At 44.9% G+C, this 26,139-nt stretch overlaps 1 protein-coding gene across 4 annotated transcripts in view; it reads right to left on the bottom strand.

Moving 5' to 3' along the window:
* The window catches only part of Dop1R2 (dopamine receptor 2), a 403,319-nt gene that overhangs the window by 75,207 nt on the left and 301,973 nt on the right, over nt 1-26,139 (bottom strand). The window contains exons 1-2 of one of the 4 annotated variants that reach the window (XR_005110441.2): nt 21,788-22,007; nt 20,230-20,362 (exon numbers count right to left, since the gene is read on the bottom strand). The exons of 2 other annotated variants lie outside the window; for them this stretch is intronic. The gene's annotated coding sequence lies outside the window, so the exon portion shown is untranslated. Of the gene's footprint in view, nt 1-20,229; nt 20,363-21,787; nt 22,008-26,139 lie in introns of those variants that run through there. One more of the 4 variants, XR_005110442.2, reaches the window with a different exon arrangement.

The following is a 26,139-nucleotide window of genomic DNA, read 5'->3' as shown; positions in this document are numbered from 1 at the left end:
CGGCCTGTTTTCGCAGCTTTTAACACACGCGACTTAGCAGACTGCCTGATAAGTGAACTGGTTTCGAAACGACCGAAACGTTGGCGAATTAATCAACAATGTAGATGATCGCAATATGCTTTTTTATATTGAGCGTGTGAGGAATGATAAGATCGAACTAGTCAGGCCATTAATCTTCCAGCACTTATTAACGTCTATCTCCCTCTGCCTCGGCACCGGCGGGGCAATAAATATTGAGGATATCAGTAGAGTTCACTCACCTCAGGCGTCAGTGATGAGCCGCTCACGAGCCCTGAGGCAACTACTGACTAGCAGCGGATTGTTCTACTTGCGAAATTGCAGCCGTCACTAATTCATCACGCTTCATTCGTCGAAGGCGGTAAACTAAGTTTTGCGATAATCCCTCCGGGGCTCATGCCGCCAAAAAGGGGTGAAGGCCGATAGTTTAATTAGGAGGAAGTGGGTAACTAGCTTCGTTGAGGTAGACAGTTTTTGCAGAATTGGCTTAATTAAGCGGCTAATTCAGTGACGCAAAGCATGTGGCAACGATTGGGATTTGGGAGACAGCTTGCGAAGTTTCGGCACGTTGCTATAGCATTGCGAGGTGTGGTGGCCTGGGAAGGCACTGGCTACGTGGAGCCAGGGCTTCTAGCATGCGCTTCGAGTATTGATACCCTAATGTTGTGAGCGACGCACCGATGACATCGTGGAAGTGGGAAGCGCCTAATTTAGTAAACGTTAGAAAGGTTCATTTTGGTGGCTCAAGTTTGCAATTTTCATCAGAATATAGACATGCTATAGTGTTATGGGTTTCATACCTAATCTCGGTCAAGTTCCTTTATGCATTCGTTTTCTGCATAATGACGGCCCGTTTTGTTACCGAAAACTACTATGTTTTAAATAGTGCCTTTGACACTGATGCTTTATATTTTGCGTGCTGCAATCGTTAACAAAAGGCCATGTTTGATTCTGTTGGACATATACAGTTGCTTGGGTATTGGATGATATTGACGCTTCTTTTTGGTACATATACCTATATTCCGGATCCATGTGCCCACATACCGGTACGCTTAGACTCACTGATATCATGTCTGATCTTTCAAACTTTCTGAACAACATTTATGTGTTTGCTATTTACGACGACGCCAACAACTGTCTAAAACTTTTGCCTTTCATTTTTGGTACACGTTTCCTGTTTTCTTCGTTGATTTTTATTAGAGTAAATAATGGTGGCCTCCTAAAATTGGTGCCCGGTCACAACTTCGAAAATTCGCTGTGACTGCGGCATGCGTTAGCATATTTTAGGGCTGTTTCATTCACACTCAAGTGTACATTGATACAGTACCCAGACAACACATTTCCTAACTACTTTTGTACTTGACAGTCTTGTTCTGTTACCCGAGAAGAAGGGTGGGTCACTGGGTTTGTGAAGGGAATGTGCCACCATTAAGTGAGCTTATTGTACTGAGAAAATAGAAATACTTTTCATGCCATATTACAAATGACGCTTGGTGAACACAAATATTCTCTTTTGTTCGAATGTGGAATGCCTCCTTGAGGTCACATTTGGAAGCTGATGTCAAGCTGCAATTTGTGCTTATACAAAATGACGGTGTCCGTAAAGTGCCATGAGCATGCACAGTCATGGCAGTGGGCGGCCACACGTGAACACCTGGTACTCGAAATGAACGCCTAGGTTTGTGGATCTACACGTTGATGCACCTACTGTTTTAGTCGACATACGCTCAATGGTAGGAATAAGGAATCTCGTAGAAAATAATTGATTTGCAATCAACAAATTGAAAGGCGAACTTAAGTGAGTTTGAATGAAGATAGACATTCGTTGGTGGTTAACGAGTGTTCGCATTCAACCACCCACTGCCATGATAGCGGATTCTCACAACACTTTACCCGACACTGGTATTCTATCTAAGCATATAATACAGTTTGCGCGTGAGATCACTGAAGCCTTCCTCATTAGAACGAGATTAAGTGGTTGCTTCAGCCAACCGGCAGTTTTATGACGGGGGAAGAGTATTCGCGACATGCTTTAGGCACGCGAGCCGCGAACAGAGGTGCTAGATGGCACAACGTGTCCACAGGAATTGAGGCACAAAAAAGGAGGTCCTTCGGCGCCTTCCATCATTTCTGTGAAACGCAATGCTTCGACGCACTTTTACAATGCACGTCACACTAACATCACAATTGATCATGAAACAGGCTCTGCTTGCGCATAGATCTGACAGCTGCATGACCCAATATTGGTATACTTGGGTTAACATCGAGTTTCCTTTAGGAGCTTGTTTGACAAGCTTCTTATGCTCGCGCCTTTGTTCGGCGGTGGCGTCGTAGTACACTTCAGTGATTTTCGAGATGGCGAGCATGCGGCGTGTTTCTCTCCCGCCATCCCAATCGCTCCACCCCCTCCCCCCCAGCAAAACGAATGAGTATCGCCTCGCGCACCCGGCTACTGCGAGAGGGCGCGGATTCCGGAAGTGGCGGAGACCACGGCTGAGAGCAGAGCGCACGAGGTTCCAGAGTGTGTGTGGTTTTTTCACCATGTATGAGCAAGAATCTCCGCTAGAATCTTCTGGATGCACTTAAGTGAAGTATTTTTTCTGTTACTGCATTTATTTTTGTCCAGCTTATGAAAAAAGCATAGCAACTGCCGACTTTTCCGAATATATATCATTGTAAGGACCTATGAATTCGCTTGTGGCAGTGTTATTTTTTACATTACTCTCCGTTTTATTTCAGAGCTAAATACCTCTGTTTGAGAAATATAGAGGCATTCAAGCATTCCACCTTTCTGGAGAGATGAATTTGAAAAAACCGGGCTATTTGTGATCGTTCAATCGTACCGCCCTCGTACGTATTGTGACACCGTTTTTTAGCATTTTATCACGTACGGATAATTATGAGGTGTTCAACTGAAGAACCATTGCTTCCTGGGTGTGATTAATGACAGGGACCTTTCGTGGAGTGCCCACTGCAATTACCTGAAGAGAAGGCTAACTTCTATCGTCCATATAATGCGGTTCCTCTGCGGAAAATCTTAGGGTGCATCGATAAGGTCAATGATGCAGCTGTACAGGGCACTGTTTTTGGGATTTTTGCGCTACAGCTTGCCGTTACTGGCAAGTACGTTCAAGACGAACATCCGCACTCTCGAAAGTCTGAAAGGACAAGCACTACGCGTGTGCTTAGGATTAACGCGATGCACCTCAACCTACGGGGCAATTATGATCACAAGAGAGCATCCAATTCGAACATACATCACCACTGACAATTTGAGAGCCCACATAAGACACCTCTGCCGAGTTCCTGGTCACCATGTTGCAGTGTTGCCACTTCAAAGACCACACGCGATGTTTTCAAAGATTATTTCTACCCATAGAGAATGCCTTCCTTTTGCCTTCACTCCAGCAACAAGACCAGCGTCACCCCCGTGGTGCCTACAACAACCACAGGTGTGCCTCACTATTACGGGAATAACGAACAAGAGCCATCATTCAACAGTGGTCCTACGACAGGTGACATTGTCGCTCCTCAACGAAAAATACGGCCAGAGGACCCACATTTACACCGATGGACCGGTCTCGGCTGACAGCTCCACAGGTGCTGTTGTCATCCCGGCGTACCAGGTCACTATAAAGCTCAAACTGTCGCATAGGACAACATCCACAGCAGCGGAGCTTGCCGCCTTACGTGCTGCTATACTTTATATCGCGGAAGCCCGACCTCAAAAATGGGCTGTGTTCTGCGACTCCAAGGCATCCCTTCAGAGCTTGCAATCAGCTTTACGACAGAAGGCGCATCAACAACTAGTGAATGAAATAAGAGAAGTGATTCACGAAGTTTTATCGAAACGACATGACTTGGTGTTCCAGTGGTTACCGGGACATTGTGGTATTGTCGGTAGTGACCTTGCTGATAATGCTGCCCGATCCTGCCACGCGGACGCCCAGACAACCCCAATTCCATTGTCGAAAATCGACGCTGCAAGGGGCCTTCACTCGTTCGCTAACACCATGACGGAAACTTGGCTGAGTGACCCCAGTGTCAGGAACCGCCGCCTACACAAATTGGACCCATCGAGAAAGCTTAAAGTTCTATCGGACCTCTCCCGCCAGGATGCAACTTTACTGTGCCGCCTGTGGTTAGGAGTAGCTTTTACCAAGGCGTACTCCTTTCGCATAGGAATGGCGGATAGCTTCCGATGTGAATCGTGCGACACTGACGAGACAATAGAACATCTACTGTGTTCATGTGAACGTTTTGCGAGCGAACGCAACTTGCTACACGAAACGTTAGAGACACTATACAGTAGACCTTTTTCCGAAGAGAAGATACTTGGCTCATGGCTCTACGCGTCGCTGGCCAGCAAAGCGACGTGGGCATTGCTAAGTTTTCTAAAGACGACCGGACTACGCGACCGCTTATAAGCATGCAATGGACAAGGTCACATCTACACACACGTTGCCCTTCACTTCTCTCTCTCTTCTCCCTTAATCCCCTCATCCCTTCCCCCACTGCAGGGTAGCAAACCGTACGTGCGTCTGGTTGACCGCCCTGCCTTTCATTTCTTCCCTTCCTCCTCCTCCTCCTCCTTCAACTGAAGCACAGTTATGCTCTAAATAAATGAGAACCCTGGTCATATCAGTGAAACAAGGTGGTCAGGGTTTAGCCGCAATATTGGGAAAGACTTTGATTAGCTGACCACATTTACTCCCCGCGTCTTTCGCAGAGAAATTGTCTGAGTGCTCATCGTGTCCATTTTGTCATATGCATTGTGATTATATTTTGATTGAACGCTGGCAATGTCACTATGGAGTTCATTTATACGATACTCTTAAGTGCATCCTAATCAAATGGTTGCACATGTGGCAGAAGGGTGTTTTTTTGGAAATACGAATTCGTCAAAGTAGACTAGAGAAGGAAGAAAAAGTGTAAATTGCCACTGTTATGTAACGTGCAATGTTTCATAGCAGATACACTGAACTCTGAAATCGTGCTGCGTTATGCTTGAACAAATAAAGGATCTCGATGTTCGTTCTTAAATTGCCGAACATATCCACTCAACACCATACAACTCACATCGCGAATGAGCCACTGTTAGCACTGTGACCATTGCACAGCTGTGATTACAATAGCATGTATGCAGCAATTCTTCATATGGCGTTACAATGAAAAGCAGTGCTAATTTATGAACAAAAATAAAAAAGGAAACCATTTAAATAATCGAGTGTATATACTAAGCGCACAACGCAGCACTCTTCTGACTTCGCTTGCGGGTCAAGCTGTCATTCTTTTTTTCTTCGCCAGTGCCCCCTATACTACACAGCCCGCAAACATCAAAGTGTAATACGTTTACAGTGCATGTGGATCTCTTGCAGAGGCATCGCACTTATAAGTGCGGCGCAAATCTACCACAAAAAAAGCCCATTACAGAATATATACGCCTAAGCAATGGCTTTGTCTCTCGTACATCTTCGCTCGACATTCCCAAATGAGCGCGAAGTTATATAAAAGCACAAAACGATTTTGTTCGCACGACATGCAAGCTTCGCCAACTGCGCAGTAAACTTTTCGACCATACAAAGGAGCACCGTGGTGCGGAGAAAAAAGCGGGCTAAGCCCACCTCTGGAAGCACGCGCTCTCCATGCGATTGGGATGATTGGGACGGTCGGTGAAAAACCCACCACGCGCCGGCCATCTCGGAGGCCATGACACTTCTCAGGTGATTTCGAAAATGCACACTACGTGGCACGTCAGCACTCAAGGCGTTGGCTTCATGGTGATTCCAACAAAGATCTCTAGATGGCGCGGGGCCTCTCAAGGCACCGCGCACTGTTGTCTGGGCACGTGCGCTTCCGTTCTCTTCGCCGGAGCTCACGCAGTGAACACTCTTCGTTACCATTCGGCCGCATGAACACCTCTGAAGCCAAGGCAGCAGCACAGTGGGCTCGCAAAAAGCAGCAGCTCGGGCTCACCGCCAAGGCTCTGCGGTGACAGCCCGGAACACCTAACAAAGTTGTCACGTCTATATATGATGGTAGGGGATGTGTACGAAAGATTCGCGGGTTACCCGATGATCTCCGGGCAAGCTCATCGAACATCATTTATTTTACGGATATGACACTGTTTTTTTTATTCCTGAGTGTCCCGACAACGTAACTGTGCAGCATGCTTCTATTGTCAATAAAGGCAACAAAGGAAGTACTGGCAAAACCTACGTTGGGTATATTAATGTACAGGCACAGCATTATCTGTACACAGGCCCTGCATGTGTTTGCTGCTCTGGAGTGAATGCCCTGCATATGTTGAGCAATCTGGATTCTTGAACACTTGGTTAACACGGTTAACACAGCAATATGGCGGCCCCGGAGCCCATTCGTAATACATGTTACCGTAATATATCCGTAATCCTTGAGCTCTTCCGTAAAATATCTCGCTTCAGGAAAGCTCTTGCTTCCTAACGAAAATCAACCCCAACCGGCAAGAGGCGATAGCCGTGACTTATAGCAGCAGAACGTCATTCCTAATGAGCCACTGCTATAAGTGATACAAAGGCAGACAATGAAGCGACATAGGGTGAACTTTTCATGAACTATATGTGTACTTCAGAACCTAATTTTCAAGAGAATCTATAGTACAGGCAAAATCTTAAAGTGAGTGCTGTTCTGCATTTTAGTATTCTTTAAAAAAGTCGCTTTATCCATGCTGGGGCGGCGCTCAATGATGTCCAGTTTCTATACATCTTTTATTCTTCCCGCTGTACGCTTATACACAAAACTTTCAATGCCGATGTGCCTTTGGGCATGACAAAGGGTTCTTTAGAGTGACAAAGGAACGATGACAAGGCGGGTGGACCACGTTAATGATCACCATTTCTTCATTTTGTAAGAAATCTAGATGGTTGTGAGCGAGTACTCTCCAAGAATTCTAGGTAAAAACGACGAACCAAAAGAATGTGGCCACGGTCTTCTAACATAATTCCCCCTCCCCCTTTGACAGATAAAATATACTGTGGCGGGATTTTGGCTAACGTCAAAAAACTGTGGCCGCTAGGGGTGACCTCGCATTCTGAAATGCATGTAGAGCGAAACTAGTTAAATAATCTACCGTGTATGTTCTGACATCTTCGCTTATATTTCGTCTAAAATACTCATTTGTTCTAACTGCAATACACAGCCTTCAACACTCTAATAATTTGACTTTGCAAAAGGAGACGTAGCTGCGCTGTCATAACGAGCATGCCCTTCTTTGCGAATACTTCCCACGGCAACGCTTCTTAGGCCAAGACTCACTCGGAACTACCCAGTCAGGCTTGCACGATCCCCAGAAAAAAGCAAGGGCTAGATGCAAGTGTGTGGTTTTTCCGTTATTGGAAGTATTTAAAAGGAGGTTTTGGAGAAAATGGACAAAAAGCAGTGCGTGTCGTATACGCACGAAAATAGGAATAAAGAAAAATTAAACCTGTGTTCGTGCTCTCGGTATAATGGCCAATAGGATTACTAAATGAACACAAAGTTTACAAGGCACATGACCTCAGTCTGTGTATTTTAGCTTAGAAATTCTCTATATTATGGTTTGCGGCTCAATAGAGCAAAGGAATTCGAAATGTAACGCTCTTAAATTTACTCAGCCAATTCGTCACCACTAAAGCCGCAGAAGTATTTTTTTTTTTTTAATTTGAGATGCTTGCCAGCTACGCACTCGAAGCATGATATAATTAAGATTTGATTATCAGGAATCGGGTAATGGACGACAAAAATCCAAACGACACACATTTTATTTGCCCAGAAATGTGGCCTTCAAAGTCAAAGGCAACCTGAAGTTTCTTGCGCCGTGAAAGGGTTTATCGGTAAATACGATAAATAGAAAGTGCTTGAGCTGCTTTGTACAGTGAAAGCTGTGTCGGCCTAGGCGAAACGAAAAATTAACAGCCTCTTCCCAAAAGGAACCCTGATGGGATGCGAAGCAGCAGCGCTGCGCACGGACCCAATCGGTGTTTTTGACTCGCGCCTCATCGGTGTCCTTGGTCTTTCCCTGCCGACGCTTGCCTTTGGGTTCCCTGGCTCGCGCCTCATCGGTGCTGCAGGCGCGACGTCGCCATTCGCGAACGTAATCGGCTCTGCTAACGCCAGCGACAGCCGGGTTAGGACAAGTCGCTACGGCGCCGGTTTCAGCAGGCGAAGGAACTTCGCTTTCCGGCGTCCTCTCCATCACAGATAAACGAGCCGAAAGAGTGTTCACTTGAAGTGCGCGTGCACGTTGCGAGTGGTGGAGAGGGCGAAGCGAGCGAGAGGTGACACGTGGCAAGCGAGTGCAGGCGAGTGAGAGAGTGACGTCACCGCACACTGCGAGGGAAGGCTTGACCTACTTGGCACCACCCGAACACCCGCGATGAGAAGAGCACGGTGGGGCGCGTTGGTACGGAGACACGAATAGATAGCGTTACACAGGATAGTCAGAGAGCAGTTTCGCATCGAAAACTTTTCGCCACGAGAAACGCTGAACGCCTCCACTGGACCATCTGTCAGTTACATCAGTCTATACGTCACACCCAAGCCCACGCGTCATTGGGAGCGCCGTCAGCGACGTCGTTTATCCGTTCGCAGCCGTGCCGCCGAGCTCACGCGCATCATTGTCAATGGAGTGGCTTGTAAAGAGAGAATAATGAAGAAAGACGTGCATCGCCATCAGAAAGTGGAGGGCCCTTAAACGGAGATGCAGGGAGATGTGGAGTGGAAGAGTAAGGAATGTAGGAGGTAAGGTAAACAGACCTGATGGGGGAAAAGGCAATTAGGCTCCGCCCTGTTTGCGCGCGTCACCTCAAGTCCATAGGTCGGCAAAACTTGCGGAGCTCACTCATAGAATATTTTTTTTTGCGCTTGGAACTCACTCGTACTCCCTAACATAATATTATCTAAGCCACGCTGACTCAAACACAAACTCACGAAAACTTTCTTCAACAGGACCCACTCGCACTCAAACTCACGAAAACATTACTCACCCGGACTCACTCAGACTCACGCTTCAGTGCAAGTCTGATGGAATCTGACTGAGTTGACTCACAAATCTATTAGCCTATAATTATTTTTTCGACCATCATGTCAATGTTCTATTACAGCAATATCTCACGTAATCTGTGCTCTTTTTCACGTCTTTTCATACAGTACCTTCGAATACGAGTTATCAGTACTCGTGAATCAGTAAGGTATTTTTTTTCTTCAATGTGGTCACAACATAGGATATATTTATCAAGAATGTAGCCCCACCACGGTGGTCTAGTGGCTAAGGTACTCGGCTGCTGACCCACAGGTCGCGGGTTCGAATCCCGGCTGTGGCGGCTGCATTTCGGATGGAGGCGGAAATGTTATAGGCCCGTGTACTCAGATTTGGGTGCACGTTAAAGAACCCCAGGTGGTCAAAATTTCCAGAGCCCTCCACTACGGCGTCTATCATAATCAAATGGTGGTTTTGGGACGTTAAACCCCACATATCAATCAATCAATATCAGGAATGTACTTAGAAGAAGACAAGGTTGAGGGGGGGGGGGGAGAGGTCAACACTCTTCCTTACGTAATTTATGCCTCTGATGAATAAATATTGAAGTGATGTAGGAAAAACTTCGCTTTCGGGTGCGTGTGAGTAGACATTAGGATAGACGGGAATCAAGGTAAGGCTGATAGTAATGTTGAAGATGAGTAGATATGATCATAAATCGGTCGAAATAAAATAATGGAAGCCGCTCACTCCCGTATTTAGAAACGCTCCTTGATTCGGCCTTCACCCTTCACTTTACAGAGTTGAGCACTGCGCCGCTGCTCGGCTGAAAATGATGCTGTGCTACTCGAGAATCGCAGCAGATCATCGCTGATATGCAGTGACTTGCCGTGCCTAGTGACGGCGCTTCCATTGGCTTTCTCAAGTAAAGGTGAAGCTTTGAGTGAAGGGGCGTTCCAGAATACGGTGGTTAGACTCACTCAAGAAATATGTCTTGTGCTTCGGACCTACTCGGACTGAGAGTCAACATTTTTTAGCCGAACTCACTCAGATTCCCAATTCTCCCCCTCGCCATCCCCCAAATTCTTCAGCCTGACTCACTTGGACTCAATCTTACCAAAATATTACTCACCCGAACTCTCTCAGACTCGCGAATTGATCTGAGTCAGTCTGAGTGGGTCAAAATCAGTAGACCTATGCGTGAGTTTGCCGACCTGTGCAGCCATGGAAACCCGTCAAGCAGGTCGACAGGCAAAGGAAAGATCTAAACAAACATCACGTAACAGGCTTACGGGTGCGTGAAAAGTTTGGCGTCGCAGGAAGGTTCAACTGGTAACTTTTACATGGAGAGGGCACGGATCGTATGAATGCCCTAACAGCGAACAATTTTCCAAGAACTGCGCTGACAGATCATCCGTGAGAGAATTGATGTTCGCCGGGCCGATGCAGCAGTCCAGGCTAAATAACAGGCCATGTAGTGAAGCGCAAGCAGCAACTGCACACCGAAAATTAAGTGGCCTTTCGAGCCGAATGCATGCGACAACGGCGAGCGGAGGAAACAGCATTTTAGGCAGAGCCGCGTCAATCAGGCAATGACAAAAACGCGTTTGCCGGGGCCGACTGCCGCTTTGAGCGGGAGTTTTCGAGGGGCTTCGTCTGTGACGTGAGCAACCACCTGTGGTAGCAAGTTTCCGCGGTGCTTGCTAACCATCGATGGAAGTGTTTGGATGGCGATTTTCGTATTTGTTCTTACAGATAAGAGTTTCCAAAACTGAAGAAAATTAAATGTCAGAAGAAAGTGATTCTGTAGCATGCATATCAACAACAAACGCTCGCCAATGTTATTGTTATTTCCCAGTATAAGGTGAACTCAGTATTCCTCAGTTATTGCAGGTTAGGAGAGTGAGTGAGTGAGTGGAGGGTAGGTCATAAAATAAAAAAGTTTTCCTCAACCGCATGCCAAGCTGGCGTGCCACTGACGTCAACAGTAAGACAAAACACTATACCAACGGTGTTCACCACAAACACGTAAAAGTTACAAAATCGTACCGAAATATGTGATGTCCAAATAAATTGATGCATTTCAATAAAATGAGAAATTAGTGTATCGAATGAAGGTCGAATGCGGCATTGTTCATGTCGGATAAAGTGCGCATTGTATCTCATGGTATGACAGTCCTATATACTATCTAGGTGTGCAGTGCGCACATCATTATGCATGTCCCTCATTCAATATGAAGAGGCCGCAAGGGCGCTTCATTGGAGCTACGAAAATAAATTGATCCGCCTTCCCAAGCTTTCCACGGAGCGTGAAGGGGCGATGCTATTCTTTAAAATTTGATGTAAACTCCAGCATACATGCACTTTGCTGCAATAAGTACCTTGTACTGCGTGACGCGATTGGATGCAATCCACGTAGGCGAAAAACTACGTGCCGTATCACAGATCGTTGTAGCGCTAAAGTTAATCAGAAAAAGTTCAGTCAAATCTATATGCTCAACATATCATTAGCGAAGACAGCCGAATAATGTAGTAAAAGTAGAAGAGGGAATGTTTACAACAAAAATGCTTTGTGAAATTTGTGCCGTCTCAGTACAGCGTGGAAAGGTCTACGAGCTCGTGCCGTAAGGTTAATTACGCATCGACTGTCGCCGAGACTTGTTTGTAGACTTGCGACGCAAACTCTGTGCTCTGTCAAGGGTGTTGCAATAAAGTTCTCCACGTTCTCAAGTGTGTACTTTGCAAAACGAGATATTCGAAATCTTCTGGAATGCGCATTCTCGCGGCCACCAGGAAAACCGCTTTTGTCGGTTGAAAACAACTCGTTGTGTGCTTGTCAGGCGCACCCACATGAAAAGCGTTTTTTTTCCCTCTTCCCTTTATATATACCCGCGGTGAAAGGCTCCTAACAAAGCGATCGATGATGTACGTACGCTTCCTCCGCCTAGAGGAATGCAAGTAGTTTCCCGCATAGCAGGAAGAGCCTGATTTGAATTCTACATAGTCATTAGAAGAGAATAGAGATGCATGTTTCGTAGAGTCGGTATACTCAAGCAGGCGCTGCCCGCATTCTTAAAACGTATTTGTTTATGAACATTGAAAAGAGAAAAAAAAAGAGGTTTTGTGCATGCCATGACTCTTATTCCTGACCTCAAGTTCGTTTAGCTGCAGCCTCTATTGGGAACAGCACTTGCAGAAAAGATTGTCAAGTCCCGATAGAAAATTCCGCACTGGTAAACGCTTAGTCATAAGTTGCTCTCGTTTCATCTATGCAAATAAGTTACACGAGGGTGCGGTAAACCGTGCAATGTTCATGCTTGTATGCATTTGGTGCAACATCGATAAGGGCCGAGATGCGTACCGGCGAAAATCGTAACCCGTAAGAGGAAAAAAAAAAACAAACAGAAAACCCCGAGCACATGGAGGATAGAACGTGACTGATAGCCCCTAGCACAAAAGTCGTCATGCTCGCCGACATAGCTTTTTATTTTTATTTCTATATTTTCTAGATAAGCGAGGCTGCGATGCAAACTCTGGAAGCACTGATGCCTGAAAATAAAGATTGGTTCGCGTCCTTACAGAGGGTAGTGGCAACCCAGAGTGGATGTAAGGAGCGAGGTTTATGCCATCGTGAGAGACACATCTCATACATCATGTCTTGTGGTCTTTGTTTATCAAACAGTCCATACCTACTAAAATTTGCCTTGTATCTGTAGATTGCTTCACGGTGCCACCATATTAACTTAGCAAGCACTACAAAAGCTAGCCTATGCAAAGCGTCTAATGTAATTGTATAATTGTTGGCATGCATTACTCGCTTAAGGAGGCAAGGTTTTTATGCTAGGCGCACTCAGCCGATCTATGTACATGTCCCGGTTATCTCTTCCTTGTGTGTGTCTATATGTACTTTCTTGCATTCTTCTGTAAATAAATTTCCCTCCTTGCGTTCTTTCTTGATCACCTTCATTATTGAGTCTTCTCCGAAACTGGCGAGTCTCGTGAAAATTACGCACACACATACACGGACGGACGGACGGATGGACGGACGGACGGACGGACGGACGAACAGACAGACAGACAGACAGACAGACAGACAGATAGAAAAATTATCGAGCTTATTTCAAGCACAAAAATCTATGCGATGGTTCTAGCTCACACCTTACTTTCATATTAACCGCTTGTATGTGTCTAGAGAGCCTTGTGACTTTGTCTTGCGTGCACTTTAAGTGAACAAAGATGTGCTGAGCTTTTTTTTTTTTCGGCATATTCAGGTGAAATGGCTCACGCGTTTCACAGTGGTTTAAATCCTTAATAAAAGGGAGATCTGGTCACTGTAAAATTCTGACTGCCGACAAGGAAACGGGCTGGAGAAGCGTTGGGGGTATGACATCTGTTGGGAAACACAGAGAATTAACTGAAACTAAGATTGCCTATAAGGAATCGCGGAATACTGCGAGTTCCGATCCTTTTTTTTTTCGCGATTACTTGACGCCCAGAGCCCAAGGTGGTAAAAACTAATGTTAAATTTGCCCTTAGGCATGCCTTATAATAGCATGATAATTTTGTCGTGTCAAACTTCGTGGCAGTTCCTGCACTGACAGGTCTGGATTATCTGCGATCATCTTCGTCATTTTTTTTTCACTTTCCCTAAGGTAAGCTTTTTTTTGCGTTGGTGGTGATATGTATTAAAAATGTAAGTAGATATTCATCTCATTGTTCAGACCTACCGGTCGAAATGTTGCTACTCTCCGATGCCTTGTATAGGACCAACATGGTACGTGAGTTACGGTTTCAAAACTTCGTCGAATTTGAAAGTGCAACGCTTAATCGCTCGTTCCTGCGTCGAGCTGCGTCGCCGTTCGCGTCGGGGTGTAACCGATAGAACGAATGATTGATTGCTTGACATGTGGGTTTAACGTCCCAAAACCACTATATACTTATGAGACACGCCGTAGTAAAGGCCTCTGGAAATTTCGACCACCTGGGGTTCTTTAGCGTGCACACAAATCTGACCACACGGGCCTACATCATTTTCGCCTCCATCAAAAATGAAGCCGCCGCAGCCGGGATTCGATCCCGTGACCTGCGGGTCAGCAGCAGAGTACCTCAGTCACTAGACCACCGCAGCGGGCAATAGAACGAATGAGAACGATCGAGAACGAACGCGGAGTGTGTCGATATCATGAGCCACTGGTCTCTAACCTAGCTTTTTACTTCCATCACGCAAGCGATCCCCTCGATCGAAGCTCATGCACCGCCGCAGGGCGGGCACGTGCACTGGCTTCGCTTGTACAGTACATGAATTAACGAGGATATCAGCGTTTCACGACGCCTGCAATGCTCAGAGTGGTGTGCGTGGTGTGAACTATAGTGGTGAGCATGGTGTACTAACACAGAGTGGTGTACGCTGGAGCACTGGCAGTTTCTGTGGCAACGCGTAATAAATGTTACATTGCTACAACTGAGAAGAGCCAGAACTTAAAACGTATTTGGAATTTCCCACCACGAGGCTGCGCTCAAATGTCGCATCAGGCATTGTCGTAGTCTTTAAAATATTTTTTCTAAGCATGAAATACATTTAGTTCCCATTAGTGATATTGGAGTGACCTGTAGCCAAAAGCGAGAGCCATTATCCTGACATCGGAGAGAAAACAAAATGTGATTACACGGGCATCTATAGTGAAAAGTCAGAAGTTAAAACGAAAGAAATGCGGTCTCCAGCTCCCAGCCCTTTGTACAGGAGCGCATTACACAAGCACAAACAAACACATATATTATTGCTTCTGATTTCTTCTTGATGTTTGCTCCCTGAAGTTTCATTTGTCCAATAAAAGTTTAACAGCGATGTTCCAAGGGCGAATACGGCAGAAGGATACCATACATCTGGAGTCGAATTCACAAGACTTATTTACGCAGGTGCGTTTTGCTTCAGGACTGCCAGCCTCGCTAATGATATGTAGTGCTTTGAGATTAGGTCAAATGTTCTCTTACGAAAAATTTCAAAGAGAGACGTTTTACTGAATACAGGCCCAGATTGTCATCTTTTGGCGCTGAAAAAGGCTTGCCTGTGCTCTCTTCAATGCCATCGTTACGCAAGTTTTGTTGAACAAATTTAACGCAGTCTTTTTCGAAAGATGGCGCCACGCTACATGACTGCACCAACAGCATCCGGCGTGGAGTGGATGGTGCTTAAGAGAGGCGAGACCTGCAACGATGTTCAGTTCAAAACATAGTCATTCCTGCTCAGTAGGCTTTCACACCTGCGTCACGTCGGGGCCACATATTAAGATTGCGGCAAGCATCGTCATCAATCAATCTGCTTTCCTCATTTCATGCTTATATATCGACTTCCGAATACGGTAAAGCGCGCCAACTTTTCGTAATTGTCCTTATTTGTTACGTTCTAGAACCTATACCTAGCCAACAAAACTTTATCCGCATAACGCCGCTGTATTTTCATTTCGCCTTTGGTCCACCTATCGTTTTTCCACGTGGTTCACTTATCACCATATTTACTGAACTGGGCCCATCCAGCTCACCTAATTCTGTATCTCAGAATGACGACATAAATAAATTGGTGTACACTGTGATGGCATGGCTACTAGGTGAGTCCCAACATTGGCGCCGTGAACCTTAAAGAAGATCGCAATGCCATGTGATAGCCCCACCGCGGTGGTCTAGTGGCTAAGGTACTCGGCTGCTGACCCGCAAGTCGCGGGATTGAATCCCGGTTGCAGCGGCTGCATTTTTGATGGAAGCGAAAATGCTGTAGGCCCCTGTGCTCATACTTGGGTGAACGTTAAAGAACCCCAGGCGGTCAATATTTCCGGAGCCCTCCACTATGGTGTCTCTCATAATTATATGGTGGTTTTGGGACGTTAACACCACATATCAATCAATGAATGCCATGTGATACACATGGGTTTGTAGCACAGCATAAACACGCGTACACACACGCAGACATGCACGCGCACCAGAGCGTTTCCTAAGAGCAGCAAACAGACTGTCGTCGCAATAAACATAATATTGGCATTGGGTACAATGCAATGACAAACAGCTCTGACGAGAAAAATTGGGTGCAACTTCTACACATGTTCAGTTTAATTTATTGGTGCCCACATAGATTTGTTTTCATTGCTGACAACATATACCTGAGCAATTTTAGCGAAGCCTTATGATGTGCTCACAAAGCTTTCTTCTCTATATAATCATCAAAAGAAGTTTATTCGCAGGAAAAGGCCTCTGACAACAAGTTTACCCCTGCGTAACTACACAGCGCACAAATGCCTATAAATCTTCCCGCTTCTTGCGCACCACTCGCTTTAGTACGCATGGTTTCATTTAAAGAGAAGCCCTGCATAGCTGTAGAAAATTAAATTTCTCGCCGAGAAAACGAGGCCATTTGTTGGCCGCCAGGGAAAGGTCTAGCAAAGCGTTGCCTGCAGCATGCGCCTGTTTCAGAGTGTCAGAAACATTTTTGAATTAAGTAGACCTGCATGAAAGAAATACCCCCCTTTTACCCCACTCAGGCTACCACTGTTATGTTCTCCACTTATTTTCTTTTCACTCAAGCTCCTTTGCGCGTAAACGCGATCGTCGTGGATGTGTACGCTTCCGTCCGTGTGTAGTTTCTAGGCAGTCCTTTCGGCAGAGACAGCCAGCTTTTCTTGACAGCCCGTTGCACGTAGAAGTCGCAAAGTCTTTGCGTAACGCCTCCCAAGACGACGACAGCTTCAGCGTGCCCGGTATCGCGTTTTCCTTCATTTATTTTTTATTTTGCCCATGTTAGCGCACCGTCGTCTGTCTTGTGCAACGCCTGCGAGCGCTGCTATAGACACGAAACAAGAACGAGGCTTATCTCATTCCACTAGCCGACTTCCGCAGCACTTCCAAAACAGCGTCCGCCCGACCCGTCGTGTTGCCATTGATATATCGCTATAGCAAAACTGCAACGTATGATGTGGGATGCGGGCGCAGGCCCACACGTACGCACAAATTATCTTGTATGAATAAATCATGTGTCGAGACAGATGTTCATTTACCTACGATCTGAGCCACTGTGAATATGGTTGTACGCAAGATGATTCAAAAGAGACAGGACTTGCCGAATGTTTTTTTTATCCTATAAGAACAACAATGTACTGAAATAACGACTTCATTAACCGCCGATGTGCATGTGATTCCGCGTCTGAGACTACAAAGTCATCAAATGATAGTGTGCCACTGTCGGCAAGAACAGACGAATGTTATTTGTAGCAAAATACATTGTTCATTTATTTAGTACAGAGAAACTTGTCGTGCATGATCGCACAAAGGGTCGAAAGCGCCGCTGTTGTCTACCGCCGCCACCACCCATAACAACTATCGTACGAAATTACGAAAAAAAAAAGACTAATAGGATACACCTATGACACAGTGGGACTATAGGACAGGTCTCCTGCGTACCAGCCCAGTGTCCTATCACTCAGCCACTTCGGTGCTTGAACTTTTATTTCAAACTAACCCTCGGCAAGTGTATTGTCAGGAAAGGAATCTTGTTAATATGAGTAATGAAACGTTTTAGAACAGGAAAAGAACCAACCAAGCGTCGCACAATGCAAATTGGGTAACGCGTTGGTGGTCGAATGCTCCAACCCATTACAAATACCTGAGCCTTCATTTTTCATCGTCGTCAGCCACCACGTCAAAAAATTGCACAAAAGGCATTGAAACGGTGTAGCAGGCACCACGCTTCTCCAAAGGACGACGAAAAATGGCATTGTGAATGCTTCCCTACTATCATGATGATTTATGGCATAGTGGGTACCTCACAAGTGGGCTTGTAGCAGTTACCCAAAGAATGTTCAACAAAGGCTCTCAAAAGCCACTCTTCCAGCTTTAGCTGTGACTGTGATGTGTGTTCCGCTCAGGCCTGGAAGTTTTCTTACTTACCTATATATTATCTATGGCAACGTTAGCTAATAAGTGCTGTATGTAGGACAATATGAAAACAGGAAGACAAAAAAAACGGCATGCAAAATAGCTTACACGTTTAAAGGATCAGAATTCCCATACTCCCAAAAAAGCAAAAAATAATCGTTACGTGGAAGCGTGGCTGATTATTACAGCTATAGGAAATGTTGGAAAAGTTCTCATTTTTCATTCTTCGCACAGTTCTTTTGCTATCATAAATATATCGTGAGAGGAATCATCAGTATCTACTATAGTAGATACAGAATTTAAATGGTATTAAGAACAAATTATGGGACAGTGGGGCAGACTAAAAAATTTCCAGCCATGATATAGGGTTTGGTTCGCTTTAGCTGTTCATGTCATCCACACATTAGCTCTAGGACCAGTCATTATTCATGTATCGCCAAGCAATCTATAAGACGTACTGGCTTGTTGGTAGTTATTGTGAATGAAATTGACGCCTCTAAATGAAAGTGAACGTTCGTAAAATATTTCATTGTCTAAATTGAGTCACCTTACTTTACTACGGCATCTTTGGAAAATCAGCTCCGCATTTTGCAGTAGTTGAAGCTCGAAAATTTATTTATGCATCAGTAGAAAATGTTTGTGAGGTAGTCTGTAAAAGACACTCAAAATTACAAGCACAGCAGATAAGAAAAAGCGTTCATAAAAGAGAGATACCTCAAGAAAGCTTTTTTTTTTCTACGTACGCGTAATTGGAAATTAGGAGACCTAGTCGGTAGTTAATGACAATGATAATATGTGAGATTGAGCGTGCCGAAATTGTAATCTGTTAAGGAGCCACGCAGCAGTGGGAGGACTACGAATTGATTCCGGCTACCTGGGGTTCTTTGACGTGCGCCTAAGTCTGAGTACAAGCACGGGTGCGGCCGTCTTGACCTGGAAGCCAATGATTAAGTCATGCTGGGAAAAGAAGCTCAAGTTCCTTGTGGATCTGCACAAAAATGCAACAAAGTACTCACAATAAATCCCTTGGACGTTGGTGTCCCACACTCTAAAAAGAAAACAAATTGGCCCCGTATCTGCATGTTAATCTGCAAATGTCCTCAGAAGACGATAATCTTGTGTGTGGAGAGAGTGAACAAAACATTTATTTGATGTTCTGCGCAAGAAACTCGGTGAATGGTATTATGAAGGCGCCTCGTTAGAGTGCCTCGAGCGTGCATCGGAGGCGAACGCGTGCATCAAGTCACGTCACACGTAAGACATGAGCGCCATCTGGCAGTTTTTTTTTTTTTTGGAAAACGAAGCGCGTGGCTCTGAGACGGGTGTGCGCGCCCGTCTCAGAGGTGATAAGGTGTAGAACGCAAGGCGACGGGTAGGTGCCACCACCGTCTCGTCTTAGCAAAGTGTCGCCTTTTCATGCAAGCGATGCATCGTCAGCACAGCGCGATAAGCGCTACGGTCCTTAATATTACTTATGTATGACTTTTTCCAGTAAAGGACGCACATGCAGAATATATATGTGTAGTCATGGCGCCCAAGACATGAGCAATAATTGCTTTTTAATGGACAATTGCACAAGTGTGAACGCTAAATCTTGAGCAACATTGGTGGGCGCTGCAGATGGGGTCGGCTGTTTCAAGTGTCTGGCGCCGTTAAGAGTGGACAAACGGACAAAATGCACAGACAAACAGACCAAAATTTTCGCGTCGAAGTTCCCCAAGAAAGACTATCGTCTTGAATATCATCTTAAAAAAAAACGTATATCTAACTCTTTTCGGGTGGTTCTGACATGCCACCTATACGACTCCCTTTAGAGAGACGTGGTGACTCTCTTGGTGGGTCACAGCCGGCAATCTCTAGGAGTGTCTCCCGACACATTTTGGAATAATGAAAACACTCTATAGCGAAGAATCACACAACCACTTATAAGGGAGTCCGGCGACTCTTGCCGGTGACGTTGCTACATGGGTCCAGCGACTCTGCGGCTACTTTAATCTACTCACTTGACCCAAGCTCTACTTTTGCGCAACTAATGTTGGAAATAGTGAAGTACTTTTTCAAGGAACTACAATAATGCTCACCGTTGTGCCCAGCAACTGCAAAAAAAAAGCAGTAGTTCAAATTTAGCATTATTTTAATAAGACTCGTCAAAACAAGAATTTTCAGCTAAATAATACAAAAAGCGCGATAAGATGGTTTATTAATTCCAATAAGGTTATTCTCATTTACATGCTTCTATAAGTATGTAAAATGGATGTGATGTACATAGTGTCAAGTCACGCAAAATAAAGTGCATATCAGCTTTATGTGTTCATATTTATTCCTGATGATTATGAATATATAAAAAAGTCGTGATGGCCGGAGAAATCAAACTTGTGGCTTGAGATATTGTTGCTCCGTTTCAGCGTGAGCAGCTATGAAAAATTGAACCTGAAAAGAAGAATTTGACACCAAAAATAGAACCGTAAGAGCTGGGAAAACCTTTCTCTCTCTTAATAACGGATTTACACAGACACAAAGAAGGCTCACAACAAAACAACAAATGCAAAACAGCACATTCGGAATAATCAAGGTGTTTTCCCCACGAATATTAAAAATACAAATTTTTCAAAGCCTTCAACAAGTGCCCCCGCCCTTCCGCCCCACCGAAAAAAGTCCTGGAATAGGGCCTGCAATAGGAACTGGCTAGCACGTATCAAAGAAATTTTTGGATAAATCGTTTCAAAGTTTACAACCAAGACCATCCTCTGACAGTCCGGGATACGCAATTCATGAATGATTATTGTGCGCGGTATTTAAAAACATAACCTGTCCTTAAATACTCGGTTGATTGATTTGTGGGGTTTAACGTCCCAAAACCACCATTTGATTATGAGAGACGCCGTAGTGAAGGACTTCGGAAATTTCGACCACCTGGGGTTCTTTAACGTGCACCCAAATCTGGGTACACGGGCCTACAACATTGCTGCCTCCATCGGAAATGCAGCCGCCGCAGCCGGGAATCGAACCCGCGACCTGCGGGTCAGCAGCCGAGTACCTTAGCCACTAGACCACCACGGCGGGGCTTAAATACTCGGTTAAAACATGCATACGAGTACGAGCGCTCGAACGACACCAACGCACGCAGACGCCGTCTACGTTGACATCAGCCATGGCTTACGCTAGGGCTACCGCACATAACATTGACAGTCACGTGTACTCACTCGATTCTGTTATAGCGCCGAACGTCTTCGCAGATGTAAGCAAAGCACGAAAATAGCAAACAGAAACGAGAGAAAGCAGCACAAGGCGGTGGCCGCAACAACGCCCGCCATCGAAAGTGTGGAGCTTTTTTCGTTACCGGCGAGGTATGTCCTAAGCATTTTAAAAGACTACTCCGTACGTGCTGGCAGAATCCCACCACATCTGCATCTCAAGCTACCGTCTTTAAGCCAACAAAAACCAGTTTATACAGTGCGTCTATGTACATGGGCGTCATTTTTTTTGTTTTGCGTTTCCACGCGCAGAAGCCCGCTGCGCACTCGAGTATCGATGGCAATGTTATTATGACGTAGACTAAAGCGCATCTCCAAACAATATCAAGCATTTTGAGCAGTACAGACACAATGTGCGATGAGCAACTAATCGCAATTGATAAGTAATCGCATCACTCATTGTATACAAGTGATGCAATCACTTACATAACAACGCGCATAGCTGTGTTAACTCGTTAAGAAACAGTTTCAATTTGGCATTTGCAACAGCCCCGCGAACTCATGCTACTGTTGGAAATGACTGGCAGCCTACTTCCGCAGAACTTCTGCAGACGCCCAGCTAGCGCTGTGCAGTTAGTACCTACGATAACAGTACACTCACCGTGAACCGGCGCACGTTGTCTGTGTCCACAGCTCCACCAATATTCCTTAATACCAGCGTCACTTCGAGCTCGGAGCCATGCGTGACCGCCACCGAAGACGCGCATGTTCGCTCTAAATTCAAGCTACTAAGATATGTGACCAGCGCAACTAACACAGCGTACTGAACAGACCGAGGAGACAGAGAGAGAGACAGAGGCGGCTCTCTCGCAGGATTTCGTGCCGACCGGTTGTGCCCTCGCGATCTCCGACGTCAGCGCAGCTCTGGCTGACTGGACTCGCCCTACACCACCTCCTAATGCCGATCCCCGACGACAGCGCAGCTCTGGCCGACTGGACTCGCCCTACACTCTTAAAAAAAAGTTAGTGAAAAGGTAGGAACTGCAATCAAATAGGTAGTAACTGCAGCTGTTACTACCTTCCTTAGACCGTTACTACTATTTTGCTACCTGTTCAGTCTACGTTAGTAAACAGTTACTAGCTGCAACCATTACTAACTTTTTGCGACCTGTTCACTACCTACGTTAGTAAACAGTTAGTAACTAGAATGAAGGAGGTAGTAACTGCAGCTTTTACTACCTTTCTTGCCACGTACTACCTTTTTGCTAGCCAGCTATTTACTATTTAATTTAAGATAGTGTAGGATTCCGATTCTGATAATTTATGAGAGAAATCGTCGCGACGTATCACAATTAATTCACTGCGGCGTGTCTCTAAATATTATCATTGTTTTGGCACGTCCAACCCCCGAAACGGTTATTGCCTTTTACCGCTGATATATTAGTCATGTGAAGCATTCAAATGCACTGAGAATGAGTTCGGTACTTTGTTTCGGCTCAGTAATAATGCTTTTTGTGGCCCTTTTATAATGTATAGATATGACATATAATTTTTTTACGAATAAGGCTGACTGAAAGTCTTGTGCTACATCCCTAAACACACGTAATCAGGTAGTATAATAGAGTGCCGTGGGTTCGCATTTGTTATAATTCATCCTGAAACACAAGTGCTCCCTTGTGCCAGACACGCACCTGCGAAGTAAGGGCTATATATACCCCACGCTTACTTTATACTGTATGCGTAAAAAGTGGTGAATTGAACCATTGAACATGTGTTTATTGATTGTAAGAACGCCATTTTCTTTTGGGACATTTTACAGAGAACTTTAAAAAAAGATTTACCTCTTACTTCATATGGAATTCGTTTTTTGCCTTGTGATAGTTCTGTGCAAAATTTGGATGTTATATTTGTACTTGGTCTTCATTCGGTTTGGCGTAGTATGCTATCGTACAGACACTGTGATGTGAGAGTTCTATCCGTTAATGAGTGTTTCGTGGAAGCTGTTATAAAAGTGCGAGATGTGTATAAGACTACCGACTGTAATGAAGATGTAATATCTTTGTTTGACGCGTTGTCACGCATGAAACACGTGTAATAGTGATTGTCATATTAGCTTGACCTGTAGTCAAGAAGGCAATAAAGAAAAAAAAAGTAAAAAGTGGTGAATTTGTTAGGTCTATGTGTTCTTTGCGTTCATGGTATACCACGCTACATTTCCCGAATTTGTGTAGGAATGAGATATTGATTGACCAACATTAACCATGAAGAAATAATATTCCAAAATAATGAACAGGGTAGTGTCGGTTACTACTTTTTTTTGATACTTTTAAAAGTTACTACCCATGGATGGTAATGGCTAGGGTAGTAGCAGTTACTAATCACTGGTAGTAGCAGGAAAGGTAGTAACTGTTATCACCCTCGCAGTTACCAACTGCTCTTATTACCAGGGTTGTTACATATGTGAAAAACTATTACTAAAGTTAGCAAGTACTACTACCTTTTTTCTAAGAACGTACGCCATCTCCTCAAGCCGACAGGAACTCTCATCGAGTGGTGCCCCGTCCTCGGAATCCTGCGACCGTTTCCATATTTCCTTTCTCCTCTTTACTTCTGTCGCTCGCTGTCCCTGCGCGTCGCTCTCTCCTTCCTCTCTCTATATATACCTTTTAATCCTGTCCTTTTTTTCCCCTCTTTACCAGCATCCCTTCTGAGCTACTGTTGAGGTGTCGCACCCTGATGCAGACAGTTACGGGGCTCACTTTTCTTTTCCCTTTAAGAACCACATAAGAAAGAGACAGAAAGCAGAGGCAGTGGAGGCACTGGCGGTGCGCCGCACCGGCGGCTACACGCGACAACACGTTGCCTCGGTGAGAGGGGAACGCGCCACAACTACAGTGGCTATTCTAGCCACTGCGCCACAACTAATGCCCACAACCAGGGTTGCCACTGCTGGCTATTTTTCGCCAGGCGAATTTGAGAGGCCCGTGGTGACCTAAAATTATGAATGGCGACATGGCTAATTTTTGGCGAATTTTGACTCCTGTCTCGGCTGAGTCATGCATTGTATGCCCCGTGTCCTGAAAATGAATTCAAGGCATTTTATTCTCCTTTTTGTAGTTTGAGGCCCATAAATATAATGCACGATTTACGTGTAATTGGGTACGTCTGTCCTGTTTTTCTTGTGAATCGCCTCAATTATCCAGAGCCTGGTGGCACTGACGCTCTGGTGCGCCGCTAGCATCTTCCCAGCAAAATTTACGTCAGTGGACTGCTTCGCGTGCGCTAGGCGGTGGTGTTATACTGTTTTTTTTCGGTGTTTTAAGAACTTTAAGGTTGCTGAAAGTTCGCTTCTGAAGTGGCTATAGGTGACAGATTGTGTGTTCCTACCACACCACGAACTTTCTAGAATAGCTTGTCGACTTCTTCACTGCTGTACTACCCTCACTTGGTACATAGAGTTTACGTTTGCCATTAACACACTTTTTGGGCTGGTGAAGAAATCAGGTTTTTAAGCAGCCTTCAGAAACTTCAGAAGCTGCAGTGAAGCTAATGTGTTTCAAAATTGATTTGCATTGTTTTGTAAATTAAGTTCGAGTTTCAGGCACACGATTCAACTGCAATAAAATTTTCTAAATTTACGGGAATGCTACGCACATCTTCTCATTCTTGTTGTAGTCACTGCTTCGTCCTGTATTTGCTACAATTCAAACGATCACAAACCTTTGTTATGGGGCGCTATAGCATTTAGGAACGCTGCTGGAGCATGCATGCCCTTTTTCTGTGCTCCCGTGAAAAAGCGGCTGAAGCGACTGGCATTGAAAAACCAAGATAATTGAGTGGTTATGAATGGCACTCTGATTTTTATAACCACACTAGCCACACATTCGTAGAGTGGCGACATTTTTGGCGAAATTTGAAGAAAAATGACGACTTTTGGCTACTTTTTGCTCGTCATTTGGCGAATTTCACTCAAAAGTAAGTGGATATTCTGCCCACGACGGCGCCGAACTGGAAACGCGCAATATGTACGGCAATCGAAACGCACTTCGGGAGAACTCTATGACTCCCTTTTAAATGGCAACTTTCTTTTTCTGCGTCTACAACGAAAAGGAATCAAGTGCATGAGTACCGCAATAGAATTAGCGTATCAAAATGTTTTTTGGACTCGATTTTTGTAGTCAATAAAAATGACAAACAAGTATTACCAAGATTGTGTCGTAACTGAGCAATCGAAATAGGTATCTGAGGTATCCTCAATAGACCTGTGGAAATGGTAATGGTGTTTTTTAGAACTGTACGAAGTTGAAAGCCATATGGCGGTTGGTGTCAAAAATGACAAATGCTGAGGCCGAAAAACTCATGCGGTCCCGTACGCATTCGCCTAATGCGACTCAAAGAAGAAGATGATGATGATGACTGAGATATATGGCTCACTCCCACAAATAAATGAAAGCCATCAGCTTCTTCTTCTCAGTCAATGGCCTCAATAAATGAATCAGAGTCTACTCAAACTGTTACTAGCATGTCAGCCAATCGTGGCAGACGACATATGATTTGAAGAAATAGTTTGATGTGGGCGAATTGATGTAACGTACTTAAAGAAGGCTCGCCACATTTGCGGGTTGAACGCATGTACATAAGCTACTCGTCCGTGGCACTTGGAGATAGTCATGTACTTACTGATGCGTTAGAGGCTTCGTGACGCCACGATGGTGACAACCGTTTTTTTTTTCTCAAGAATAAATATCCCCGCACCGTCATGTCAAACCAATTTAAGCATTCTCACCAGTCTGTTTTGCATGTTTTTTTTTGTGCTCGTGGTGTTGGACTGTTTTTTCTTTGATCGTATATAATTTGCAAGCGCGGCCAGCTAATCGAAAAGAGCACTTTCGGATGCAAAACCTCCGCGACTGCTGTGTTACTATGCATGAGGTTAAAACATTTTCAGGAACAAACTGCAGAAAAAAAGACAGACAAGCTTTCACAGATCTCTTTGCATACGAGAACGGGTTT

Source organism: Rhipicephalus microplus, chromosome X (assembly GCF_043290135.1).
Source record: "Rhipicephalus microplus isolate Deutch F79 chromosome X, USDA_Rmic, whole genome shotgun sequence".
Taxonomy (NCBI): Eukaryota; Metazoa; Arthropoda; class Arachnida; order Ixodida; family Ixodidae; genus Rhipicephalus; species Rhipicephalus microplus.
Note: the sequence above shows the minus strand (reverse complement) of the source record. Positions and strands in the feature narration are given on the sequence as shown.